At 42.9% G+C, this 18,337-nt stretch overlaps 1 protein-coding gene across 3 annotated transcripts in view; it reads left to right on the forward strand.

The window, feature by feature from the left end:
- The window catches only part of KIAA0586 (KIAA0586 ortholog), a 587,996-nt gene that overhangs the window by 405,659 nt on the left and 164,000 nt on the right, over window positions 1-18,337 (forward strand). The window lies entirely within an intron of this gene.

An 18,337-nucleotide genomic window follows, 5' to 3' on the forward strand; every position in this document is an offset into this window, starting at 1 on the left:
CTCGGAGTGTTACAAGTTGTTTTTCTTCGAAGAAGTCTTATATTTCATGTATATGCATATATATGTAATATATATATTTCTATATACGTCTGTAATACATGTATGTATATATATGTTCGGTGGCATGTGTAGCTGCAGATACACATGCTGTGCACATCCCGCCATCTGGTGTTGGGCTCGGAGTGTTACAAGTTGTTTTTCTTCGAAGAAGTCTTTTTGAGTCACGAGATCGAGGCTCCCATTTCGGCTCCATTGCGCATGGGCGTCGACTCCATCTTAGATTGTTTTTTTTCCGCCACCGGGTTCAGACGTGTTCCTTTTCGCTCCGTGTTTCGGGTCGGAAAGTTAGTTAGAATCTCGGAAAAATTGTCGGTATTGTTTGCGTTTGGTATCGGTTTAGTTATAACAGATCGACACCGACTTTTGAAGAGCTCCGGTGGCCCTTCGGGGTTTTTTCGATTCCCCCCGTCAGGGCCTGGTCGGCCCGGCCACATGTTTCTTCAAGGCTGATGGAACAGACCCCATTCCGCTTGTGCCCAAAATGTCATAACAAGTATCCATATACAGATCAGCATCTGGTCTGTAACTTGTGTCTGTCTCCAGAGCACAAGGAGGATACCTGTGAAGCCTTGCGAGCGTTTCGGTCGAGGAAGACATTAAGAGACCGAAGAGCAAGAAGACTGCAGATGGCGTCGGCGTCGACAGGACAAGGGCGTTTAGAAGAGGAAGAAGAAAGCTTCTCCATCCATGAATCGGACTCGGACGAGCTCGATCCCGAAGAAACGCCGAAAACCGTGAGTAAGACGTCGAAACATAAAACTCACGAGAAGACAACAAAATCCCAGGGGACGCCACCGCCAACAGGCCATGGCTTAACCCGAAAAATAGGTGACCGATCATCGGCACCGAAAAAGGGCATGCATGTGGCGAAGTCATCCGACTCCGGTCGAGATACCGCCACACAGCTATCTCGGGCCCGAGACAGCGGCTCCGAACAGATTCGGCACCGAGACAGTGGAACCAAAATGGTTCGGCACCGAGACACCACGACGCCGAAAATAAAGAAGGTTGCCTCGGAGCCCAAAAAGGCGACCAAAAAGATTTTGTTTCCGAAACATCCAGCCTCGGAACCGAAAATAGGTTCCTACACAGAGGAACAGGGATTGTCCTCCCAGATGTAAGGACATAAGTTCGGAGAGGAACTTCAATCTGTTGAGCCAGACTACACTCAAAGAAGGCTCCACATTCAAAAAGACAAAGGGAAAATAAGCACTCTATCCCCAATTAATTGTTTTTTTTTTTTTTTATTTTTTTTTTAAGGTTACATGTTTGCAATAATAAAGAGGAAAAAAACAAAAAAAAAGAAGCATAAATACATCAATATTGTCGTACAGGTGAAGCAAACATTCTAAACAAGAGTCAATGATAATAGTTTCTACTCTTAAGAATCTCATAAATTTACTTATATAATCGGCACGTTCTCGGGGCCCAAGAGCCATACGGAGAGAGGTGCCCAAGCTCTAGTGAATCTTTTACAGGCCGCTGCTCCTTTTAGTTCATACAGGTTATTCTCCAGGTGGTACATAGATAAGAGTTGTGAAAACCATTGATTGAATCGTGGGGGATCAACATCACGCTACAGAGATGCTATGCAGTTACGAAATACTGACATTGCTATAAACAGAAAGTATCTATCTCGACTATTGCAGACTGAATGATCAACTCCCAGTAAAGCCATTTGAGGTGTCAGATAGATAGACTGTTTCAAGATTTTCTTCAATATATCGGATATCCCAATAATCAAACTTCCCAGTTTTACACACTGAAAGAACATATGACAGAGATCTGCTTTCGGGCAACCGCATCGTGGACACATAATTCCCGCCGTTTTGCCCCAGCTCGCAATCTTAGCAGGTGTATAATATAAATTATACAATACCATAAAATGTTGAGCTTGCGGGCCAGCAGACACTAAAACAGTCCGTGCCATTTCCATAGACTCACAAACCTCTGTCTCTTTAGCTCCAACCCGTGCTTCCCATTTTTTAACCAATGTCTTGTATAGAATTTAAAATCAGTGGATACAGGTTTTTAATACCGCAGCCAGTGGGGTGTCGTGAGACTTCCATTAGCTTAATCTTATCCGTGTGCCAACCTTGGGTCATACTAGTTAGTAAAAAGGCTCTAACCTGTAAAAATTTTTAAAAAACTATTTTTTCCAGCGCAAATTCCGCACTCAGTTCCTCAAATGATTTGAGGTGGCTGCCAGAGTGAAACAAGTCCCCGACTTTGTGAATACCCCGATTACTCCACCTCAAGCAATAGTGGTCTTTAAATATTGCTGGAAGCGTGGGGGTAATCCACAAGGGAGTGTAGTGGCAGATTCGTCCTATACCTATCTTGCGCTTAACCAGGGTCCATGCCTTAAATGCAGCATAAATTACCTTAAATTTAACCTTTTTATAGTAGCTGGGTTCCAGAATCCGCAGGAAGACTGCGTCTGCTTCTTTGCCCAGAATCAGGGTATATATCGAAGGGAGAGCGTCTTGCCCGGGTCTATCCGTAGCATAAAGTATCTGTGCATACTGAAGCACTGCTGCCAAATAATAAAGTTTAAAATTGGGAAGTGCCCACCCCCCTTGCTCTCTTGGGAGAGTCATATAATGGAAAGCCCGGCGCGGTTTTGTATAGGACCAAATGAAGCTATTAACCAATCCCTCTATTAATTTAAACCAATCTTGCCCAATCTCTAGGGGGATTGTTCTAAAAAGGTAGAGTACTTTGGGTAGAAACACCATTTTTATCACATTACAGCGTCCCATGAGTGACAAGTGTAGATTGTTAATGCGAGCGAGATCTTTCCTAGTCTTTGTTAAAATTGGGCCCATGTTTATTTTCACCACTTCGTCAAGGTTTGCTGTAAGTTTAACACCTAAATATTGTACCTGTGTCAGCACCCGCTCGTCCTTAAAATCTACTGATTCATTCACCAATATTTGGCATTTACTCTTGTTCAGCAAATAACCAGATCTTTTCCCAAACTGCAGGGCTTCCTGCTCTATTTCCAATATAGCAGTCCTGGGGTCCGTGGTCACCACCGCGATATCGTCTGCATATGCTAAAATCTTAGTACACCCCCCTTTCAATGAGACTGGCATGATCCGACCATTCCGGATCATTTTCCTGATCAAGGGATCAATATATAGCGCAAAAAGCAGTGGTGAACACGGGCACCCTTGACGCGTGCCTCTCTGAATATTGATTGAGGACGACTTTAGCCCGGCAACTTGTATCGTAGCCGTTGGGTTTTGGTAAAGCTGTTGAATTGCCTTGACAAACCCGGGACCGATGTTATTTTTACGCAGGACAGACCATAAGAAGGGCCAATGGACCCGATCGAAGGCTTTTTCCACGTCTAACAAGATTACTGCCATGGGAAGCCTGGCTATTGCACTAACATCAAGTAACGTAATAACTCGTCTTATATGATCTGCCGTGCTTTTCCCCGGGATGAAGCCATGCTGCCATGGAGATACTAAGCCTGAGAGTACCAAACTCAAGCGGCTAGCAAGTATTTTAGCGTAGATTTTGGCATTGCTGTTAATTAAAGATATTGGGCGATATGAACCAGGCTGAGTGGGATCCTTGTCCTTTTTCAAAAAAACTACTATCTTAGCCTCCCCCCAGAAGGCCGGTTGAGGAGCCCCTGCTTGTACTTCAATAAATAAGTTAAGTAGCTGTTTACATATCTCCACAAAAAAAACTTTATAGAATTCTAGTGGAATTAGATCCCCCCCTGCCGCCTTCCCACTTGCCAAGGCACGAGTTGCTACATCCAATTCCTCCAATGTCATAGGTGCTTCTAAAGCTGCCTTATCTTCCTCTCTTAACTGACCTGATATCTCATTGCCCGCGGCATCGATCCCTTCCTCTTCTTGGGGCTGTTCTTCCTGGGTATATAATTTTTGATAGAATTGTCTAAAGACTTCCATAATCTCAGGACCGTTGTGTACCATCCGCCCTTCTTCATTCACTAAGCTTTTAATACTCCCAAATACCTGCTTTTGTCTTATTCTTAAGGCCAGCTGTTGGCCCACTTTCCCGCTATACTCATAACATTTCTGACGGTATACTAAAAATTTTGCAGCAGCCTTATCCATGAAAATATTGGCGGCTTCTGCCTTAATGATATTCACATCACACAGAATGTCTGAAATATCTACTCCACTGCGGATCACTTCCCCTAGTCGCTGCTCAGCTTTAACCAGCTTTGTCTGAACTAATTTTAGCTGATCGGTGCGTATTTTCTCCTTTCTTAACCCATAACTCAGGGTTTCTCCTCTGACAGCAGCTTTAAAAGTATCCCAAACTATCTGACAAGAAGCAGAACCCTGATTTATCTTAAAAAATTCAGGGATCCATTCCTTCATTTTATGGATATACACTGGATCAGCTAATAGTGTCCTATCAAATGTCCAAGATCTCGGCTGCGGGCCCTTTCTCCCTGTCTCCAAAGCCAAAACCAATGGGTTGTGGTCTGATATAATTCTAGGAAGTCTGTTGACCCCTATTTGGTTTTGTAGAGAGGCTGTCACAAAAAAGTAGTCTAACCTGACTAATTTCTTATGCGGAGCAGAGAAAAAGGTGGACCCTGAATCCTGCGGGCAACACAACTGCCAGACGTCGATCAAGCCATGATTAATGGCCAATGACTGAAGTGCCCTAAAAACTTTGTTTTTTCTACCCAGGTAGAGTGTTTGTTCCTGAATGGGTTCTTTACTATCTAAATGTATATTGAAATCTCCACACATTATGATAGGTGTTGCCCAATTCGTAAGTTCTAAATTAAGCCAATCCAGTATCTCTGGATCATCTGTGATAGATCCATAAATAGAACATAGAGTGAACCTTAGTCCCTTAGCCGAGCATTCCAACAGAGCAAGCCTGCCAAGATTATCAGCAAATTGTTTATGTATAACCAGAGTACTGATCCGAGTTAATATCGCTACCCCTCTAGTGGTTGTGTGTTGTCGTGTAAAAACCGCTAGCTTCCACCCATAAAACTCCATTAGCTTCTTTTGTGTACCTGGAATATGTGTTTCCTGCATACAACTAATATCGACATTCCATGACTTGAAAACCTCTCCTACAAACTGCCGCTTCTTGTTATTATTGAGCCCACAAACGTTCACTGTGGCGATACGTATTTCACTTTGCTGTCCCATTTTTATGGATGCTGATCCTTCTAGTTCCCCTGTATGCCTTGTTCAACTTTGCTGCTTTCACACCCTGACACCTTTTCCACTGATAAGAGCCATCCCCGCACCCCCTGCTGCGTGTCCCATTATCCTTTTTGTCCCTGTGACCCCCCCACCCTCCTCTAACCCACCCCCCAACCCTTACCCCTACAAATGGAATCGCCAGGCTTCTGAGCCTGTAAGATGGTAATTGCCAGTCCCGTTAGCCCACCCATACGTAAAAACACCTTCACACACTTATGGCTTGCCAATCAATACACGCGGCCCCTCATCTTCACCCTCCCGATCAAAACCCTTAACCGATAGATGTTAAAAAAAAAACACCCCAATCAGTATCACATACATTTACATGTAAACAACTATTCACGTCAGTCCCTCCCCCCCCTTCCCCCGTACCCCCTGCACTTGACCGGTTTTCAGCTGCTGTACATATTCCCCCGCCTTAATTTCCGGAAGAAAAAATCTTGTAGTTGTTTTGTAGACAACTTTTAGACGCGCAGGGCTTAGCAAGTAGGCTTCCGCCCCCAACTCTTGAAATTGAGCAATCATCTGCCTAAGTCACCACCGTCTTTCTACAGTGGCATGTGCGAAGTCTGGCCTACTAAAGAATGATACACCTTCCACCGTCACCTTTGAGTTGGGGCGAGCTTTTTCAAACACAGCCTGTCTCAGTAAAAAATTACCAAAATACACTATAATGGCCCGTGGGTAACTCTGGTCTCTATTAGTAGCAGTCAAAGCTTGTTTTTTCTTCATTAACGGAAAACGGTGTGCTCTCTGAATCTCCTTTTCCCAATCCCAACCATTCAAGTCTGGGAATGCTTGCTTAAAAAGTGAAGCTATATAAGCCCTAGTATCCGGCCCCTCGAGGTCCTCTGCTATACCCAAGATCCTCAAGTTATTCCGCCGCTGACGGTTTTCAGCATCTTCCAGTTTCCATTGAATATCCGAGATCTGCTGCCCTTGTGTCGTCGTCTGTGCTGTTGCTGCTTTAACTTCGATTTCCAGCTCCTCCGTTCGAGTCTCCATGGTGGCGATGCGTACACCAATATCCTGGCAGGATTTGACCACTTTTTTAATAGATAGTTGTAGCTGTCTGCTAGCTGCTTTCATTTTCCTGCTCTCCCTCTGAGTCTGTTCATGATTCTGAACCATTGTCCTGTAAATAAGATCCAAAGAAGGAGGTTCTGCAAGGTCGCCCGTGGGGGGGGGGCACCAGAGTACTACAGGCTGAATCCCTTTTCGAAAAGGCCTGTTGGGTGGCCGTATAATCCCACTGCATTTCACCATCCACCTCTTGAGGCTTGAACGGGTCTCTCCTAAGCTTGGCCCCTGAGCTGCTCCTGGCTTCAGTTTGCTCAACTGATTTTCTTCTGCATGTTAAGTAGTTCGATACCCAGATACTTGCAGCAGAGCTACTCTCGATATCTGAATCTGTTAAAGGAATTTCTTCGTCCAAATCTGAGTCTTTAGACTGATCGGAGAGAGAAAAAAAACTCTCTGCTGTATCAAATGGCCCCTGATCGGTGTTTGTTGGTTTCGCTTCTTTTCCCCTCTGGGCAAGAGCTGGGGGGGTAGTCTCATATATCGTTGAGGACTTGGCCATATCGTCAATTTGTTGCAAATTTAACTTGCAGCTTGATGGACTAGATTGTACTACACATTTCTCTGGAATGGATTCCTGAGACCTCTGATTTGACTCCTTAAGTTCCTGCTCAGATAGCTTCGCACACCCCATTGGGGGGAGGGCCACCCCCCTCCCCGCTATTTCCTGGGCTTGTACTGGCGGTCTCTTGACAGGGTGGCTCCCTCCCCCCTGCATCGAACATGGGAGTGAATGCTTCAGGAGATGTAAATGCAACAGGTACATGCTCATCATTGACTCCTAACGCGTTTGGTTGCGCATCACAAGCTGCCTTTTCCGTGGACCTTTGCTTAGGCCGCATCACGCTAGAAAACATTGTTGGAACAGAGTACCTTGCGTCTTTTTCCATGTCGGTTGTTTTGTGCGGGCCCCCTTTCACTTGAAGATTGCTGTGCTCTTTTGATCCGGGGACCGGTAGCTTTTTATCCTTTCTGGTTCCTCCTGGGTCTTGGTTCTGCCGTGCCCGTAAGGAGCGAGGGGTCCTGTTTATCTTCGGTGCCATCCGGGCGTCCCACACGCCCCAAACACCAACTAATATTGCCAGGAAGCGGCGGGAATCGCGCTTAGCCGAGAGGGGTAAGAGCGCGGGTCTGGAGCGAGCGTCACGCTCGCATATTCTTGCGGGGCCCACCGGTGCCTGCCGTTGCGGCCCCGATCCTGGCAGGGACCACCAGAAAGCCGAAAAGCGCCCGCAGCGGTCCGTGCTGCCGGCGCACAGCGTCCGCGGCATCCGCGGCCGCAGGTGAGCGAGAGCCGCGTGTAGTCTGGGGATGGGCTAGAGCGGTAGTGGCGATCAGCCGGGAAATCCGGCCGCCATCTTGGATTCCAGTCTAAATTGGCCTATTTTCTTTCCTATCCCCAATTAAGATGAAAAGAAGACTTGCCTTTCAAGAAAAGGACAAGCAGCCACAGGCAAAGGTGGCAAGACAAACAACTCCACCACCATCAATGCACACATCACCGGTAGCCACTCCACCACTGATGCAATCCCCGACTCATACTGCAATGAGTCAAGATGATCCTGATGCATGGGACCTTTATGATGCTCCTGTATCAGATAACAGCCCAGACTGTTACCCTACAAGGCCGTCGCCACCTAAAGACAGTACATCCTACACGCAGGTGGTCTCAAGGGCAGCTGCGTTTCATAACGTCACCTTGCATTCAGAACCAATTGAGGATGACTTTTTATTTAATACACTCTCCTCCACTCATAGCCAATACCAAAGCTTACCTATGCTCCCGGGAATGCTAAAACATTCAAAACAAATATTTCAGGATCCTGTTAAAGGCAGAGCCATAACTCCAAGGGTGGAAAAAAAGTACAAGCCACCACCAACAGACCCTGTTTATATTACGCAGCAATTAACACCAGATTCTGTGGTTGTTGGGGCAGCTCGCAAGAGAGCAAACTCTCATACCTCGGGAGATGCACCACCTCCAGACAAGGAGAGTCGCAAATTCGATGCTGCAGGTAAAAGAGTTGCAGCACAAGCAGCAAACCAATGGCGTATTGCCAATTCACAAGCACTTTTGGCAAGATACGATAGAGCTCATTGGGACGAAATGCAGCATTTCATAGAACACTTACCCAAAGAGTTCCAGAAAAGGGCACAACAAGTGGTAGAAGAAGGACAAAGTATCTCCAATAATCAGATACGGTCATCAATGGACGCAGCAGATACAGCTGCAAGGACAGTAAATACTGCAATAACAATAAGGAGACACGCATGGTTGCGTACGTCAGGATTCAAGCCGGAAATACAACAAGCCGTGCTGAATATGCCCTTTAATGAACAGCAGTTGTTTGGGCCGAAAGTCGACACTGCTATTGAAAAACTCAAAAAAGATACTGATACCCCAAAAGCCATGGGCGCACTCTACTCCCCACAAAGCAGAGGCACATTTCGCAAGACACCATTTAGGGGAGGGTTTCGAGGTCAACCTACAGAGGCCACAACCTCACAAGCAAGGCCCACTTATCAAAGCCAATACCAGCGGGGAAGTTTTCGGGGGCAATATAGAGGGGCACAATTCCCAAAAAATAGAGGGAAGTTCCAAAGCCCCAAAACCCCTCAAAACAAACAGTGACTTCCAAGTCACACATCCCCAACACATAACACCTGTGGGGGGAAGACTAAGACTATTTTACAAACATTGGGAGGAGATAACAACAGACACTTGGGTACTGGCAATTATCCAGCATGGTTATTGCATAGAATTTCTCAAATTCCCTCCAAACGTACCACCGAAAACACACAATATGTCAAAAGAACATATAAATCTTCTTGGACTAGAAGTTCAGGCATTACTACTAAAAGAAGCAATAGAATTAGTACCAGAACACCAGAAAGGAACAGGAGTTTACTCTCTGTACTTTCTCATACCCAAAAAAGACAAGACTCTGAGACCTATATTAGATCTCCGAACATTAAATACCTACATCAAATCAGATCACTTTCACATGGTGACATTACAAGACGTAATCCCACTACTCAAACAACAAGACTACATGACAACACGAGACCTAAAGGATGCATATTTCCATATACCGATACATCCTTCACACAGAAGGTACTTAAGGTTTGTATTCCAAGGGATACATTACCAATTCAAGGTGTTGCCATTCGGAATAACAACTGCGCCAAGAGTTTTTACAAAGTGCCTAGCAGTCGTAGCTGCACATATCAGAAGGCAGCAAATACATGTGTTCCCGTACCTAGACGATTGGTTAATCAAAACCAACACGCTAGAAAAGTGTTCACAACACAACAGAGTATGTCATAGAAACCATCCACAAACTAGGTTTCACAATCAACTACACAAAGTCACACCTTCTGCCGTGTCAAACACAGCAATACTTAGGGGCAACAATCAACACAGCAAAAGGGATTGCCACTCGAAGTCCACAAAGAGTTCAGGCATTTCACAATGTAATACAGGCCATGTATCCAAATCAAAAAATACAAGTCAAAATGGTGATGAAACTCTTAGGCATGATGTCCTCATGCATAGCCATTGTCCCAAACGCAAGGTTGCACATGTGGCCCTTACAACAGTGCCTAGCATCACAGTGGTCACAGGCACAGGGTCAAATTCTAGATCTGGTGTTGGTAGACCGCCAAACATACACCTCGCTTCAATGGTGGAACAGTATAAATTTAAACCAAGGGCGGCCTTTCCAAGACCCAGTGCTACAATATGTAATAACAACAGATGCCTCCATGATAGGGTGGGGAGCACACCTCAATCAATACAGCATCCAAGGACAATGGGACACTCACCAAAAACAGTTTCACATAAATCACTTAGAACTATTGGCAGTATTTCTAGCGCTGAAAGCATTTCAACCCATAATAAGCTACAAACACATTCTTGTCAAAACAGACAACATGACAACGAAGTATTACCTAAACAAACAGGGAGGCACACACTCAACACAGTTGTGTCTCCTGGCACAGAAAATATGGCATTGGGCGATTCACAACCACATTCGCCTAATAGCACAATTTATTCCAGGAATTCAGAACCAGCTAGCAGACAATCTTTCTCGGGATCACCAACAGATCCACGAATGGGAGATTCACCACCAAATACTGAATACTTACTTCCAGAGTTGGGGAACACCACAAATAGATCTATTTGCAACAAAGGAAAACGCAAAATGCCAAAACTTCGCATCCAGGTACCCACAAGATCAGTCTCAGGGCAATGCGTTATGGATGAGTTGGTCAGGGATATTTGCTTACGCTTTTCCCCCTCTCCCACTCCTTCCATATCTAGTAAACAAGCTGAGTCAAAACAAACTCAAACTTATACTAATAGCACCAACATGGGCAAGGCAACCTTGGTACACAACACTACTAGACCTCTCAGTAGTGCCTCATGTCAAACTACCAAACATACCAGATCTGTTAACGCAACACAAACAACAGATCAGACACCCAAATCCAGCATCGCTGAATCTAGCAATCTAAATCCTAAATTTTTACCAAAAGTCATATTACCGTTCCACTTAAATCAAACAGTAGAATTACCAGTGTTCTTCCCACAGCCAGACTCCATAGCTGAAAGAGCACTACATACATTAGACATCAAAAGAGCGTTAATGTACTACATTGACAGAACAAAACGAATTCGCAAAACAAAACAATTATTTATTGCTTTCCAAAAACCTCATACAGGAAATCCAATTTCTAAGCAAGGCATTGCTAGATGGATAGTTAAGTGCATTAAAACCTGTTATATTAAAGCAAAAAGAGAACTGCCTATTACACCAAAGGCACACACAACTAGAAAGAAAGGTGCTACCATGGCCTTTCTAGGAAATATTCCAATGACAGAAATATGTAAGGCAGCTACATGGTCTACGCCTCATACATTTACCAAACACTACTGTGTAGATGTGCTAACAACACAGCAAGCCACAGTAGGCCAAGCAGTAATACGAACATTGTTTCAGACAACTTCAACTCCTACGGGCTGAACCACCGCTTTTGGGGAGATAATTGCTTACAAGTCTATGCACAGCATGTGTATCTGCAGCTACACATGCCACCGAACGGAAAATGTCACTTACCCAGTGTACATTTGTTCGTGGCATTAGTCGCTGCAGATTCACATGCGCCCACCCGCCTCCCCGGGAGCCTGTAGCCGTTTAGAAGTTGATCTTGAACATCTGTATATTTGTAAATATATATATTACTTTAAACTACATTATGTACATACGTATTCACTCCATTGCATGGGCACTATTACTAGCATATACAACTCCTACCTCACCCTCTGCGGGGGAAAACAATCTAAGATGGAGTCGACGCCCATGCGCAATGGAGCCGAAATGGGAGGAGTCCCTCAATCTCGTGACTCGAAAAGACTTCTTCGAAGAAAAACAACTTGTAACACTCCGAGCCCAACACCAGATGGCGGGATGTGCACAGCATGTGAATCTGCAGCGACTAATGCCACGAACAGATGTACACTGGGTAAGTGACATTTTCCATGTATATGTAATATATATTTCTATATATATGTGTGTGTATATATATATATATATATATATATATATATATATATATATACCCACAAACACAACTTTCCACCCAAAAACCCTACCTACCCTAAACACTAAAAATTACCTTAACAACCCAAAACCCATACCAACCCTAAAACCTAAACACCCTTTACCACCCCAAAACCCATACTCACCCTAAAACCTAAAAATGCCCTTACGCCACAAAACCCATACCCACCCTAAAACCTAAAAATACCCTTACCACCCCAAAACCCATGCCCACGCTAAAACCTAAAAATGTCCTTACCACCCCAAAACCCATACCTATCCTAAAACCTAAAAATGCCCTTACCACCCCAAAACCCTTACCCACCCTAAACCCTAAAGATGCCCTTACCACCCCCATACCCACCCTAAAACCTAAAAATACCCTTACCACCCCAAATCCCATGCCCACCCCAAAACCTAAAAATGCCCTTACCACCCCAAAACACATACCCACACTAAAACCTAAAATTGCCCTTACCACCCCAAATCCCATAACCACCCTAAAACTTAAAAATGCATTTACCACCAATAACGTTACCCACCGTAAACACTATATATATATATATATATATATATATATATATCACTCATCCCACCTAATACTTACCTGTACTTACCTTTAAAACCTTTAGCATGCATACACCTTTACCATTTATGCCTTTACCACGAAACTCGTTGTAAAGGCATGTGTGGTAAAGGTATATTCGTGGAAAAGGCATGCATGGTAAAGCCATGCGTGGTAAATGCACATGCGTTGCAAAGGTATCGTGGTAAATGCATCTTGTTACATTTACCGCGTTGTAAGTGATGTTTACCCTTCAGATACAAACATATCTCAGAGCGACCCCAAACTCTGTTACTGCCAAAGCATATCCCACATTTCAGAGGGTGCTCAATTCCAGAATCAGGTGGCTCTTTTTCAGCCAAATCGTAGCCTGCCAGTCCCAGTAGTGATGCGCCTCTTGGGCATGATTGCATCCTGTATAGGGATTTTACAGCATGCCAGGCTTCACATTCACCCCTTATAAGAGGGTCTAGCATCACAGTGGTCACAGGCAAAGATCAATTTAGAATTTCTAGTGTTGATTTCGCCCACGGTCCTTTGGCAACTGCAGTGGTGGAACACTCAAGGACAGACCTTTTTTGGACCCCAAACTACAAGTGACAGTTACCACAGATGCAACACTGTTAGGATGGGGAGCGCACATGGAGGATTTGATGGTCCAGGGTGTATGGGCATATCAACAACAAACACCACAGATCATCGTACTAGAACTTGTAGAGATCCAGTTAGCATTCAAAGCTTTTGTAACCACTGTGACACAGAAAGTTGTTCTCCTCTGAACAGACAGCAATGTATTAAATATTGAAGCCGGGGGGCACCCATTCGACACAGGTGTCAAGCTTGGTGCATAAGATTTGGCATTGGGCTCTTCGCCACCACATCCACCTCCTTGCAGAATATCTGCTGGGAGGGGGAAATTCAGTAGTAGACCTACTCAGCAGGACACAACACCAAGGCCACGAATTAGAACTCCACCCCCAAGTCCTCCAACGTTTCGTCCTCCATTCGGGGACACTAGACGCAGACCTATTTGCCACAGCAGAAAACTCAAAAAGCTGAAGTTTGACCTCCAGGCATTACCACCCACAGTCCAAGGGCAAAGCACTGTGGATGAATTGGTCATGGATACTTTCCTATGCATTTCCACCTCTCCCACTCATTCCTTTTCTTGTAGGGAAACTCAGACAGATAATCCCTCAAGATAATCTTAGTAGCTCCCACTTCGGCGAGATAACCCTGATACACAACACTGCTGGACCTGTTCGTAGTACCTCACAAGAAGCCTCCCAACACACCAGACATTCTCACTCAGAGCAACAGCAAAGTCAGACATCTCAGCCTAAAAAAACGGAATCTCAAATTTTTTTCTCCTGAAGTCATAGAATTCAGATGCTTGCACCTGCCTCCAGAATACATTGACATTCTTAAATATGCAAGCATCCAGCTAAATGGAAAACGTGTCCATTACTGCATAGAGCAGCACATAAACCCCCTGTGCGCCAGCTGTACAGCAAATCAAATGCTATTTGTTGCACCTACAAAAATCAAGACTAGCATACACTTCCATACAACTACACATTGCATACCTGCAAATTTGTGAGCATTAGTCCCTTTTTCTTTTGTCAATAAAGCTTTCATGGATGGGCTGAAATGATTAAGCCCTCCATGAGCACCTCCCTGTCCCAGCATGGAATCTGAATACGGTACTTAGCAGAGTTATGTACGCACCTTTCAAACCTTTACATTCATGCCTCCTACAGTTCCTGTCGTAAAAGGTTGCTTTCTTAGTAGCCACCACATCTTTGTGAAGGGTTAGTGAATTACATTCCCTCACAGCAGATGAACCGTTTTTCAGGTTTTTCAAGACAAGGTACGACTACTGAAAAACCTAAAGTTTCTTCCAAAAGTCGTGTATCCTTTCCACTTAAATCAGACACTAGACCTTGTGTTCTTTCCTAAACTGGAGACAGTCGCTGAAAGAGCACTGCACACAGTTGACGTTAAGTCTTTAGCAGAACACAACAGTTATTGTTTGCTTTCTCTAACCCTAGAAAGGGAAACAATTTTAAAACCAGGAATTGCACAATGGATAGTAAAATGCATACAGCTGGGTTACATTAAAGCCAAACGCACCCTACCATCAGTTCCATATGCACATTCTACTTGTAAGAAAGGTGCTTCTTTAGCGTTTCTAGGGAACATTCCTTTAGCTGACATTTGTAGGGCAGCTACTTGGACTAATCCATACACATTTGCCAAACACTACTGTGTGTGTGTTCAAGCAAGACAGCAAGCTCTAATTCGCCAAACAATATTAAAGACCTTATTGCAGACATCTGCACCAACTGATGCCTAAAACAACCACAGAAAGAAAACTGCTTTATGGTCCATGCATAGCATATGTATCTGAGGCCAACACATGCTACAAATAGAGCATGTTACTTATCCTGTAAGCATCTATTCATAGCGTGTAGTGCTGCAGGTTCACATTCACCCTCCTGCCTCTCCGGTGGACATTCTTTGGTATCAGATATCATGTATAAATATGCTATAACCAAATATGTACAATTAATTTTTAGCCTGACATAAATAGAAATTGATTTGTACGCATGTCTCCTCTAACTCCATTCCCACTCGCCATAAGAGCGGTAAAAAATAATCTAGCAATGCATCCGTTAAGCATGCACATGCACTTGAAGAGGATGGAGTGGAGGAGTCTTGTGTTACGTCTGCAACAAAGAATTGTTTGAAAAAAAGTAATTTTGTGAACTCCGGGCCCAACACTAAATGGCAGGAGTGTGCATAGCATGTGGATCTGCAGCACTACATGCTACAAATAGATTTTTCACAGGGTAACATACTATACATATTTTTTTCCCCTCATGACATGACACACAGTTAAGTTATTTGTTGAGTCTCTTCTGATGTTAGATGGAATATTGTTAGCAGTAAAGGACTGTTGCCACTTATGTCTTACTCCAAATACGGGATCTGTTCTTATGCTACATAGCACTTTGTTTTTATTGATTTCGCAGCTTTTGTATTAGATACCATAGCGGCTTAATGACTGATTGCCTATGTAGAAAAAGTTTATCTTTTAATTTTCATTTGTACCGCAGCAGCGTCACAGTTTTTGTCTTTAATTGAGCTCATTTATGATAGTTTATAAGTATGAATCCTATTTAGTGTTTCTCTTAGCTCCGTGCTATCGCATTATTTCTCTCATTAGAAATGTGGTAGTAAAAGCTATACATAAATTAGGTGGCATCCCCTATTTGTTTAGGCTGTTTTGTATTCAATATGCAAATGTTTGTTTCATGATCTTATTTAGAAATGTATGTATTTGTTTTCCTTGTTACTTAAACCAAATGATGTTTTTAATCAGATAATGTACTCATATTCTAGTTGACATATCCTGTCTCCGCCTCTTTCATTTTTCTTGATTATTATCTATGCCTTACTGGGCCATTATTTGCCAATAATAGCCATGGCTTTTCTTGCAATATTTTTCTGTGGCATAGAGTGCATCTTTGTTTTGTACCGCTCGAATGCGTTCAAGGATTCTTTTTTGAGTGAACTAGTTGTATTGCTTACTTATTGTAATCTGTGCTTGCACTTAAGAATATACACTTCAAATTGAAATTCGTATTGCTATTCTGTTTTATAGTGATAAACAGATTTTTCTTTATATTTTTCATATTCTCATGTCTATTTTTTCAACTCAGTTTCAATATTTTTTCATTTCAACTGTTACTTTCTATGGAACAACCTTGAATGATCGACACCAATGAATCCTTTCTGAATTCAGAATTGTGTTTACTTTTCAGAAATGTATAGCTTTCTCAGATCCACTATTGGTTTCACACCCATTTCTGTCACTAACTGGAAGGAGGTTGAAAGCACAAAAAAATAGGAAAAATGGGGTATGTCCCAGCAAAATGCCAAAACTGTGTTGAGAATTTTGGTTTTCTGATTCTAGTCTGCCTGTTCCTGAAATATGGAAACATGGTGATTTTAGCACTGCAAACCCTTCGTTGATGCCATTTGCAAGGAAAAAACAGATGCTTTCTTCACCAGCACCTTTTCCCCCAAAAACCCAAATTTAGGTGTATTTTGGCTAATTTGTCAGTCCCGTCCAGTGGAATCCACCAACCCTGGGTACCTTTAGAATCTCCGGGATGTTGGAAAAAAAGGATGCAAATTTGGTCAGATACCTTATGTGGATAAAAAACCGTATAGAGGCCTAAGCGTGAACTACCACAAATATCCAAAAAAGGCTTAGCACAGGGATAATTTTTTATATAAATTATTATGTCTAGAAAATTGAACTGTTCTGTACTGGTTGAACATGTGAACTTTAGACCACAATCATTATTGTTGAACTCGTTGACGTGTAGCATAAAGTCCTCTTGTGTTCTATTTGAAATGATAGAGAGGTTGTCTAGCTGAGCTAGAGGATTAACTCCTCCAGATGTTTTTTTTTTTTTACCATAAGCTGTCACTTTCTTTCTCCAGCCCATGATAAGATTAGCACAATTTGGAGAAGAGGAAATCCCTGTGGCAGTGCTCGCTGTTATCTGTATATTTCATGATATAAAAATGGAAATATTTTTCATCAGGCACATTTCTATCATGGTCAGGAACATCTTTGAATGTTTTTATTCCCCTACATTTCTCTGTTTGAGAATGTACTTGCATACTTGTACCCCTGTTTTGTGTCTACTAGAGGTTGTACAATGATAATTTAATTGTTATCAATAGGTATTATTTTTGCTAGGTAGTATTAGCCAGAATCCTCAAGAAATAACCCATGTCTCTTATGTAGGAGCTTGGGCTTTTTACTATTGGATCCAACTAGCAGTGAACATATATGGAAGTTCATGATACACAGGCAGATGCAGCTGGTCTTCCTGTGGAATTCTTCAGATTTCTGTGAATTTTTGGAAGGAAGTAAACCTTGTAGGCTCATCATCCTAGAGTAATGGTTTCCTATGTCATTTTTTTAGTTTTTATTTAGACATGCTGTCATCTTTTCCATAGCATTCTTGTTTAGTTTCTTGTAGTTTGTTTCATTATTTAATTGTTGATTTGTTTTTTTAATTTAATCTTCTGACAATCACAACATTTCCACCTTTATCAACTGGCATTATGATTACTGTAATTGTTCCTAGGATTTTCCAAAGTAACAAGTTTTTATTGCAAGTTTCGGTTTTATTTGGGCTGTCAACTGTTTTTTACTTTATCAATATCCGATTACACTAATTCGTGGAACACATCAAATTTGTTGCCAGGGAACAATGCTGCACAGAAAAGCTGTATGTTTTTTTGGGAACATGTCTAATTATTTACGGACTGCAGTATGAGCCCGCATAACACTTTATTTTAATTAAAAGATAAACACTGACCTGGACAATACTTTATTGTGTTTTGTTGGTTGACGCTTGAGTTCTGAGCTCTTGTCCCCCACACTACCTACCAGAGAGAGGAGCTTTGGACTGCTCATGATTGCTACCCTGAGAGTCAAGTGCGGAATGGGTTGTACTTTGCCCAATTTGCAGGTCAGACATTACTGGCAAATCACCTCACACAAAACTGTCAGGGCCAGTTGGTTCTGTTTTTCACCATAATTGTCCGATTTGGCAGAGATCACAGCACTGTTTTTCAATTGATATTCTTGAATATTCCATTAATGTTTGATGAATTTGTGATGAACCCTTGATAAAAGAGTGAAATGTCAATAAAGATTTGTTTGTGATCTGTTGCTATTTCATGATTAAACAAATGTGTCTCAGATTAGACCTGCGTTT

The sequence above is a fragment of the Pleurodeles waltl genome, chromosome 9 (genome assembly GCF_031143425.1).
Source record: "Pleurodeles waltl isolate 20211129_DDA chromosome 9, aPleWal1.hap1.20221129, whole genome shotgun sequence".
NCBI classification, from domain to species: Eukaryota; Metazoa; Chordata; class Amphibia; order Caudata; family Salamandridae; genus Pleurodeles; species Pleurodeles waltl.